The sequence below is a fragment of the Cupressus sempervirens genome, chromosome 9, assembly GCF_028749045.1.
Source record: "Cupressus sempervirens isolate cs-2001-9-10 chromosome 9, ASM2874904v1, whole genome shotgun sequence".
Classification (NCBI taxonomy): domain Eukaryota; kingdom Viridiplantae; phylum Streptophyta; class Pinopsida; order Cupressales; family Cupressaceae; genus Cupressus; species Cupressus sempervirens.
In genome coordinates this window covers 410,648,693-410,656,823 of record NC_143126.1, presented here as the reverse complement: position 1 = coordinate 410,656,823, position 8,131 = coordinate 410,648,693, and the positions used below count along the sequence as shown (strand labels likewise).

The 8,131-nt window shown below is 34.7% G+C and overlaps 1 pseudogene; it reads left to right on the top strand.

The window, feature by feature from the left end:
* The first annotated feature begins 3,423 nt into the window (after positions 1 to 3,423).
* On the top strand, positions 3,424 to 4,647 carry LOC149539031 (CBL-interacting protein kinase 2-like; annotated as a pseudogene).
* The last annotated feature ends 3,484 nt before the right edge of the window (positions 4,648 to 8,131 follow it).

The following is an 8,131-nucleotide window of genomic DNA, read 5'->3' as shown; positions in this document are numbered from 1 at the left end:
CGAGCAAAGCACCCCACTTAACCACACCTGACCTTGTACCTAATCACCTAAACACATTCGCAGTTCACTGAATGTCACGTTACCACTCATGGGTTACCTAGTTATTGTGTAATGCAAGGCTAAGAGGCCAATAGAAGACACTCCCAAGCTATACACAGAAGCCAACAATATATGAGAAACCACAAGAAATTATATTGAAATCAATGCAAATATGATTAGACAATCTTCCTTCAACATGTCAAGCATAAGGCCTACTTGGTTGCAGCCATAAACATTCCAATTATAATCTGCGAGTATGAAGCTCGGACTTACAAAGCCAAAACTTATTATACTCTTTTTATCTAACTCCATCCTTGTCTATTATAATCCTAGATCTCAAATATATAGCTAGCAAGACCACAATTTGGTCTGTCAAGCAAATTATTACAAAATATAGGTCATGCCCCAAAGGAGAAATCATTGACCTTACAATTAAGCAAGATAACATCTATGGGGAAAAAGATAGGTCCATGCATGATCCAAGAAGACATCCCCAAGGTCGTAGAAAGCCTCGATATCACATGTAACCTAGTTGAAGCCAAACTCATGCATTACTCGAGGTGCTAGGAAAGAACATGCCACGAGAAAAGAGAAAGGATAACTCCCGCATATGATCAAATCAAGTTCTGCGAACATAGGACAAGGATCCACGATAGGTCCACATTAAGAAGTTAATTACGCAGAAAGAAAGAACATGAACAACAAGAGTCATTCCATGAACAACAAACAAGAACAACTAAAAGGAAATATTTTTTGTTGATGCAAGATTACCAAAGGACCCAAGATGCTCCTGCATCACTATGCCCTTTGAATCCTAAACCTACTCATTTTTATCAACATTACCTACCAAAATTATCTCCTATGAATGCTTCTTGCTACTTCTATTTCATCATGTGTGTCAATGATTTTAGTCTTCTACTACCAAATGAGAAATCATAAAGTAGCAATATATCACTGTTATTTATCAGTTAATGAGTGTATGTTATTGATTTCCCTACATTGTTTATCATATGTTTCAATCAAAATTATTGCATGAAATGTGATAGAAAGAAAGAATTAGAGGAAATGCTAAAGAAATAGTATACATTATTGATTTAATTATTACTTTGTGTTGTAGTTTTTGTGAATCTCCGTGGTTTTTTCTACTTTTCATCTTAAATATGAGGGTTTCTTTGTGTTTATATTTGTCTTTGACATATATATTGAATCATTGCATTTAATGTGGTTTAATCATTGCTGGGTGTTGTAAATTATACAAAACATGAAAGTTTCTTCAAAAAAATATTTTACACTAGTACATTTGGACCCTGATTGTGATGGCAAGTCATTGCAATTGCAATGTCTACCTATCGTCTAAGTGACAAAACCATGAATTGGCTCTCGTTGGATGGGCGTCAAACTTTTGTTGTTGCAAATTGCATTAGCGAGGGTATCCATCATAATAGTGATGAAATTAACTGGTGTAACTTGGAAGAAGGAAGGGACAATAGTTCATGTTCATGGCGTAGCAATTGGGATAGTACGATGTCATAATTACAATGTCTTAAGCTTCTAGTTTGTTGTCCCAATTGCGACGTCGATGTGATAGTTGTATTGTGGAAGTGGCCTTCATCCATCGGGACTAGCTATCATAATTGCGATGTTGTTGTGATAGTTGTGTTGTACAAGTGATGACTAGCCATCAGAACATGTTGTCACAATTGCAACAGCTAGTCAAATTATTATTTTTTTAAATGTTGCTCCTAATGCCTAGGTTGCTTCTATTGTCAGATAGGCTTCAAGCTTTGTCTCACATGGAGCTATGTCTTAGAGTTTTATTTCCAGAAGGGGCTAAGTGGCATGGACAAATGCGACATTGAAAGGACACCTTTGATGAAAAGAAATGTGGTTAAAGAACTGGGTCATTGTGGTTTAAGTGAGTCAGTTGCAGTTAATAAGAAGCCTTCCAATCAATTTGGACTACAGTCTAGTTCTGTGTGAAGTTGTAAATGATGGAGTCTTACCACAAGTTTTCCTCAACAAGAAATGTTGTTGAGTCAACTAGTCATGACAATCCTTTTCCAAGCACAAGATTAGGGTCCCTATATGAAATAGAAATATCATAGGGATTTAAAATGGGGAAGACTTACACAATAGTAGGAAAGCCTATAGAGTGTCGAGAAATGGATAACCTTGTGAATAGGGATAAGGAAGCTACATATGTTCACAATGTTATTCGCTTATTCACTCCAATAAATCAAATGTTGAAGTGTAGAAATTACACATCATCAGATGTGCAATGGGCTTATCTTTCCTTAGACTCTAGCGATCACTTAGAAATCTCTATCAAATGTTGGGGGAAGGGATATCCATCAGAGATTGATTATTCATATTCATTGATCCCTATAGGTGGAATATTATGTGAAAGAACTATCACAAATTCCCTGTACACAAACTCCCACTTGTTTGCAAAGCAAGTTCAAGAGCATATTGGATGTTTTCCTATTGAGGAGGAAACCCTGATTGAGGAAGAGAATATGAATTATCATACTGCAATGAATACAACTCAAAAAGGATTTAGCTCATTAATTAAGAAAAATATTCTCAGTACCAAGAATATTCTGACAGACTTAGCAAAACATAATTCACCCATAGCTACTCCTCCAACTGGAAGTTTCTTTAAAAGGATCATCACCAGCTCCACAGAAAAAAGACCAGATCTGGTAAAAAGGAAAGCTTTGGCAAGCCCCAAATTCAATTCTAAAAATCTTGGAGGGCAGGATTTTGTAAAGGAAAATCTAAGTGAGTTGCAAATAAATATGGTTCATCAATCATAAAGAAGGATTCAAAAACACCCAGTGTAAGAATTGGTAGCAGCTTTGCAAGCCAGATTTCACCAAGGATAAGTCAAAAACCAAGCAACATATTATGTAATGTGAAATCATTCATTCCATTAGTTTAGCAGAAATAGACAGTGATATCAGTTATGACAGGTGAATTCTTGTCAGATTCTGAGAAAAAACTTTGTATTTTATCATATGCATTCATTGTTTTTATAGTATTGAACAAAACATATTTTCCATTATTTTTTGACTTCTCTCAAATGTAATAGGGATTCCTTTGAATCACTCGCATGTCCTTATTTGAAATCATTTTCTCATTTAGCTTTGAACTTCGTGTGATAATGTTGTCCAGCAACAGTAACTTATCACCATTTTCAGTTTTGTTTATTTACTATCACTTCATTTTGTAACTAGGAAAATCATTGTTTTTCTCATTATTTGGTTATCCTTCTCCACTATGGTTCACAGTCTTCCATGACTCGTGACTATGATAACAACATTATCACTATTCATTTTAACGCTTCATTTTATCATCTACTAGTCATGTAAACAACTCTTTTAAATGTACTTACAAGAAAATGAAAAGCCATACATTAAGATTAGACTAGTCAAGCATCCCAACATTGTACAACTATTTTAAGTCATGGAAAGAAATACCAAAATCCATTTTGATATGGAATGTGTTATAGGAGAACTCCTCAACAAAGTTGCTATGGGAAAGATAAAGGAGGATGTAGCAAGGAAACATTTCCAACAAGTTATCAATGTAGTGGACTTTTGTGACAACATGGGAGTTTATTACAGAGATTTGAGACTGCAAAATTTGATTCTAGATCAGAGCACCAATCTAAATGTCTTAGATTTTGGATTAAGTTCAATGACTCAACAACTCAAGCATGATTGTCTATCACATACAACTTTTGGTACTCCTACATATGTTTCACAAGAGATGATTACAAGAAAAAGCTATAATGGTGCCAAGGCAGATGCATGGTCATGAGGGGCTATTTTGTTTGTTTGATGGCTAGTTGTCTACCTTTTCAAGATCTCAATCTGATGGTCATGCACAATAAGATATACAATTGATAAATTAAATGTCCATCTTAGTTTTCATATATGTGACGTTAGAAGGATAATGGACACGTTATTAGATCCCCATCCTAAAACCTTACTCATTATTCCCTAGTTGATGGAAGTTCCATTATTCAAAATACAATGCAAACCTTTACATTTTGAGATAGAGGATATGACCTTGTTAGAAGAATTTTTGACAAAGCGAGCTTCAAGATGAGTCATAATTCATCCCCCTTATAACACCCATGTAAAGAAGTTATCAAGCTTAAAATGTATTTGATGTAATTTATTTTTCTCATGGCTTCATCTATTGCACCTACTTGAAGAGAAAAACATAGCAAAAAGTGAGAAGAGCTTTACATCTACTCAATCATTTTCTAGTATATGCACAAAGCTTGAGGAAGCAAGTAAACTTTTGAACTTCAATATGAAGAAAATAGATTGCATAATCAAGATGAAATGAAATAAGAATGGAAGAAAAGGTAACTTGGTATCTTTTGCAAAGATTTTTTAGGTGACACCTTCATTCTTTGTAGTGGACTTGAGAAAAGGCAATGGGCATACAATATAATATGAAAAATTATGTAATCAATAGTTTAAACCTACTCTCAAAGATATTGTATGGGTTTGGCAAGATGATGATCATACTTTGGGACTTGTCTCATTCTTAAGGAAGAAGCTAAAATTATTAAGTCAAATTTGGAGAAACTAGATTACAAATTCAAGATGTTCAGATAAATGAATTGTACATTTGAAACTATTGGAAATATAGATGGAGTAATTGAGAGGCCCGGGGGGGGTGAATCAGTTACCACAAAAACAAATCTATAGATTCCCTAGATGTCTTAAAAACTAATTACTGTTGTTACACACACAAAAAATGTTGTAACTCGGTAGATGTATGTTAACTTATTACTAATCTTTAAGCATTCATAGAAATTTAACATGCATGCACAAAAGAAATAACATGAACACGAGAGACACCAGATTTAACATGGAAACCCAATATGGGAAAAACTACCAAGTAACTAGCTACTGATTTTCACTCTTCTGAAGTGAGCCCTATTAGGAGCCAACCTTGTCAAAGGTTACAAAACACACTGTTAGGTGTGACCTTGTTAGAGGATTTAATCACCCTGCTAGGAGTGGCCTTGCTAGAGGACTTTAGAACAATTTAATAGAACTGTCCACCATGTTAAAGGATTTACAAAATGGCTATTAAACCAACTCTGTTAAGAGATTTAGAAATCACTGCTACAATTGTGAGAAAGTAACAATGAGTTGACCTAAATGAGATGCAACTGAACTTTGTTGATACAGATCTCAATTCTGCTTCACTAGATCCTCACTGATTGAATAAATCTCTACTACTCCTCAAGGATATCTGATCCTTCTTCAAAATTTGCTCACACCTTCTTCTTCACAATCAATACACTTGCATGCTCGCTCATTCATACTTTAGAATTCACATCTTGACCTTTTATTTATACCTTACAAATTGTCAAGTCGGCTCATTTACAAGTTACAATTACCAATAATCATTACATTAGTCGGCTACAATTATTATATAAAACAATTAAACTTTATTTCCCAAAACAATGAAATCCTTCATTGGCCGACCCTGCTCGGTAAACACTGATCCATAAATAATTTCTAGTGTTAACCAACTGAAGCTTAGTGAACACTGTCAATTCTGCAAAATCCTTTGGAGACCAAGTGAACTCAATAAACACTGACTTTCCTTCACTGACCTTATGAGCTTGGTAGAAACTGACTTCTACCACATAAACCTTCAACGCCCAAGTGAGCTCAGTAGAAAACTTTTTCCACAGAGTAACTTTCAGGAATGCTTGGTAGACTCTGTAATTTGCTTTGCTGACCAATTGAGCTCAGTAGACTCTGTCTGATAATTGATATGACATTTGTGTAACATCAAAGACAACACACAATTGAACAATTGTATCCAACAATCTCCCCATTTGACATTGATGGCAACACAACATGTCATAGTAGATGAAATTTGAGAACAAGTCTTTCTCTAATAGAAAATTTTCTCCCTCTTAGATTTTATGCCACAAACTCTTCTCTAATGTTGTAATCTCCCTTTGTGAAGGAATTACATAGCTTCTTTTCAAACAGAAAACTCTTCATAAACAAATTCAAATTTTAGAAAGATATGATAGTATACTCTTCCTCTTTGACAACACATGCCAAAGACAACACAAACCAAATGAGTAACAATGTACCTTGAGTAATGATTCATATGCAATGTTTCTATGACTATGCTACATCAATTGAAAAATCTTCAACTTGATACCTGTTGATGCATCACTAAAAATTCATTTTAGTGAGCTTCAGATAGGGGAATGACCCCTAACTTACCTCTTAGATATAAGAATGCATCCTTAGGTAATGGCTTGGTGAATATGTCAGCAATTTGTTCTTTTGTATGGACATATTCCAATTTGATCTCCTTATTCTACACCAATTCTCTAATAGAGTGATACTTTATTGAAATGTGCTTGGTTTTTGAATGCATCACTAGATTTTTAGATATGTTGATTGCACTTGTATTGTCACAAAACATAACATAAGCTCTTTGATCTCCACCTTCATGCCTTCCAATAACTATTTGAACCAAACAATATTAGAACAATTTATTGCTACAACAACATACTCTGCTTTTGTTATAGATTGGGATGTACAATTTTACTTTTTACTTGTCCAAGAAACCAACCTCTTTCCAAGAAAGAATGCTCCTCCACTTGTACTCTTTCTGTCATCAATGTTTCCTGCCCAATCTGCATCAGTAAACGCTTTCAAGTTCAGATTACCTCCAAATTTGTACCATAATCCATAATCTTCAATGCCTTTCAAGTATCTCATGATCCTTTTGATTGTCATCATGTGATTTTCTCTTGATTTTGCTGAAAATCTTGCTACAATACCAACTACAAGAGCAATATCTGGCCTCGTATGAACTACACACTACAACTTTCCAATCATTGATCTATATAAGGTTTGATCTACCTCTTTTGATTCATCATCCTTGGTAAGCTTTAGTCCAGTACACATAGGAGTTCCAAATGGTTTACAATATTCCATCTCAAACTTTTTGAGTATCTCCTTGATGTATTTAGATTGAGTGATGTAGATACCATTCTTACTCTACTGAATTTGAAGACCAACAAAGAATTAGATCTCACCAAACATTGACATCTCAGCTTACTTGTTCATTTGCTCTTAAAATTCTTTGCATAGATCATCATTTCTTGTAAACAAAGTGTCATCCACAAATATTTCTACCAAAACAATCTTGTTATATGGTCCTTCCTTGATATACAAGCTACTGTTATCATTAGTTCTCTAAAAACCAATCTGAATAAGATAGTTATGCAATCTTGCATGCCATGCTCTAAGGGCTTGTTTCAGACCATACAATGCTTTGTGTATTTTGCAGACCATGTCCTTCTTGTCTGGGTCAATAAAGCCTTCAGGTTGTTCGATATAAACTTCTTCATCCAGAATACCATTGAGAAATGCTGATTTGACATCCATCTGATAAACCTTAAATCCTTTGTATGCAGCATATGCAAGTAGGGTCCTAACACCTTCTAGTCTTGCAACAGGAGCAAAAGTCTCTCCATGGTCTATTCCTTCTTCTTGAGAATAGCCTTTACATACCAATCTAGCTTTGTTTCTTGATACCTTACCATCTTCATTCAACTTATTTCTAAATACCTACTTAGTTCCAATCACATTTTTCTCTTTAGGCCTAGGTACAAGAGTCCATGTTTTATTCTTCTCTATCTACTCTATCTCTTCATTCATAGCCTTAATCCACTTTCATTTTCTAATGCATCTTTGACATTTCTAGGTTCAAAATCAGCAAGTAAACAAGTACTTTTTAGCTTACTTCTCGTCATATTACCTTCAAATTTGTTTCCAATAATTTGATCTAGTGTATGATGTCTCCTGACATACTTGGCTAATACAAATTCCTTGCCTTTTGACTGAGTTCCATTGTCTTCATTTTGAATTTCACTTTCTGGCTCTGGTTGATTTGACTGTTGCTCGGGTCCTTCAAACTTGGTAGGTATTGGCTCAGTAGCATCTGAATGTGACTCGAGTTCCTGCAACTCAGTTTGAACTTCTTGCAACTCAATTATTTAAGACTCAAGAGTAGAAGATTCCTG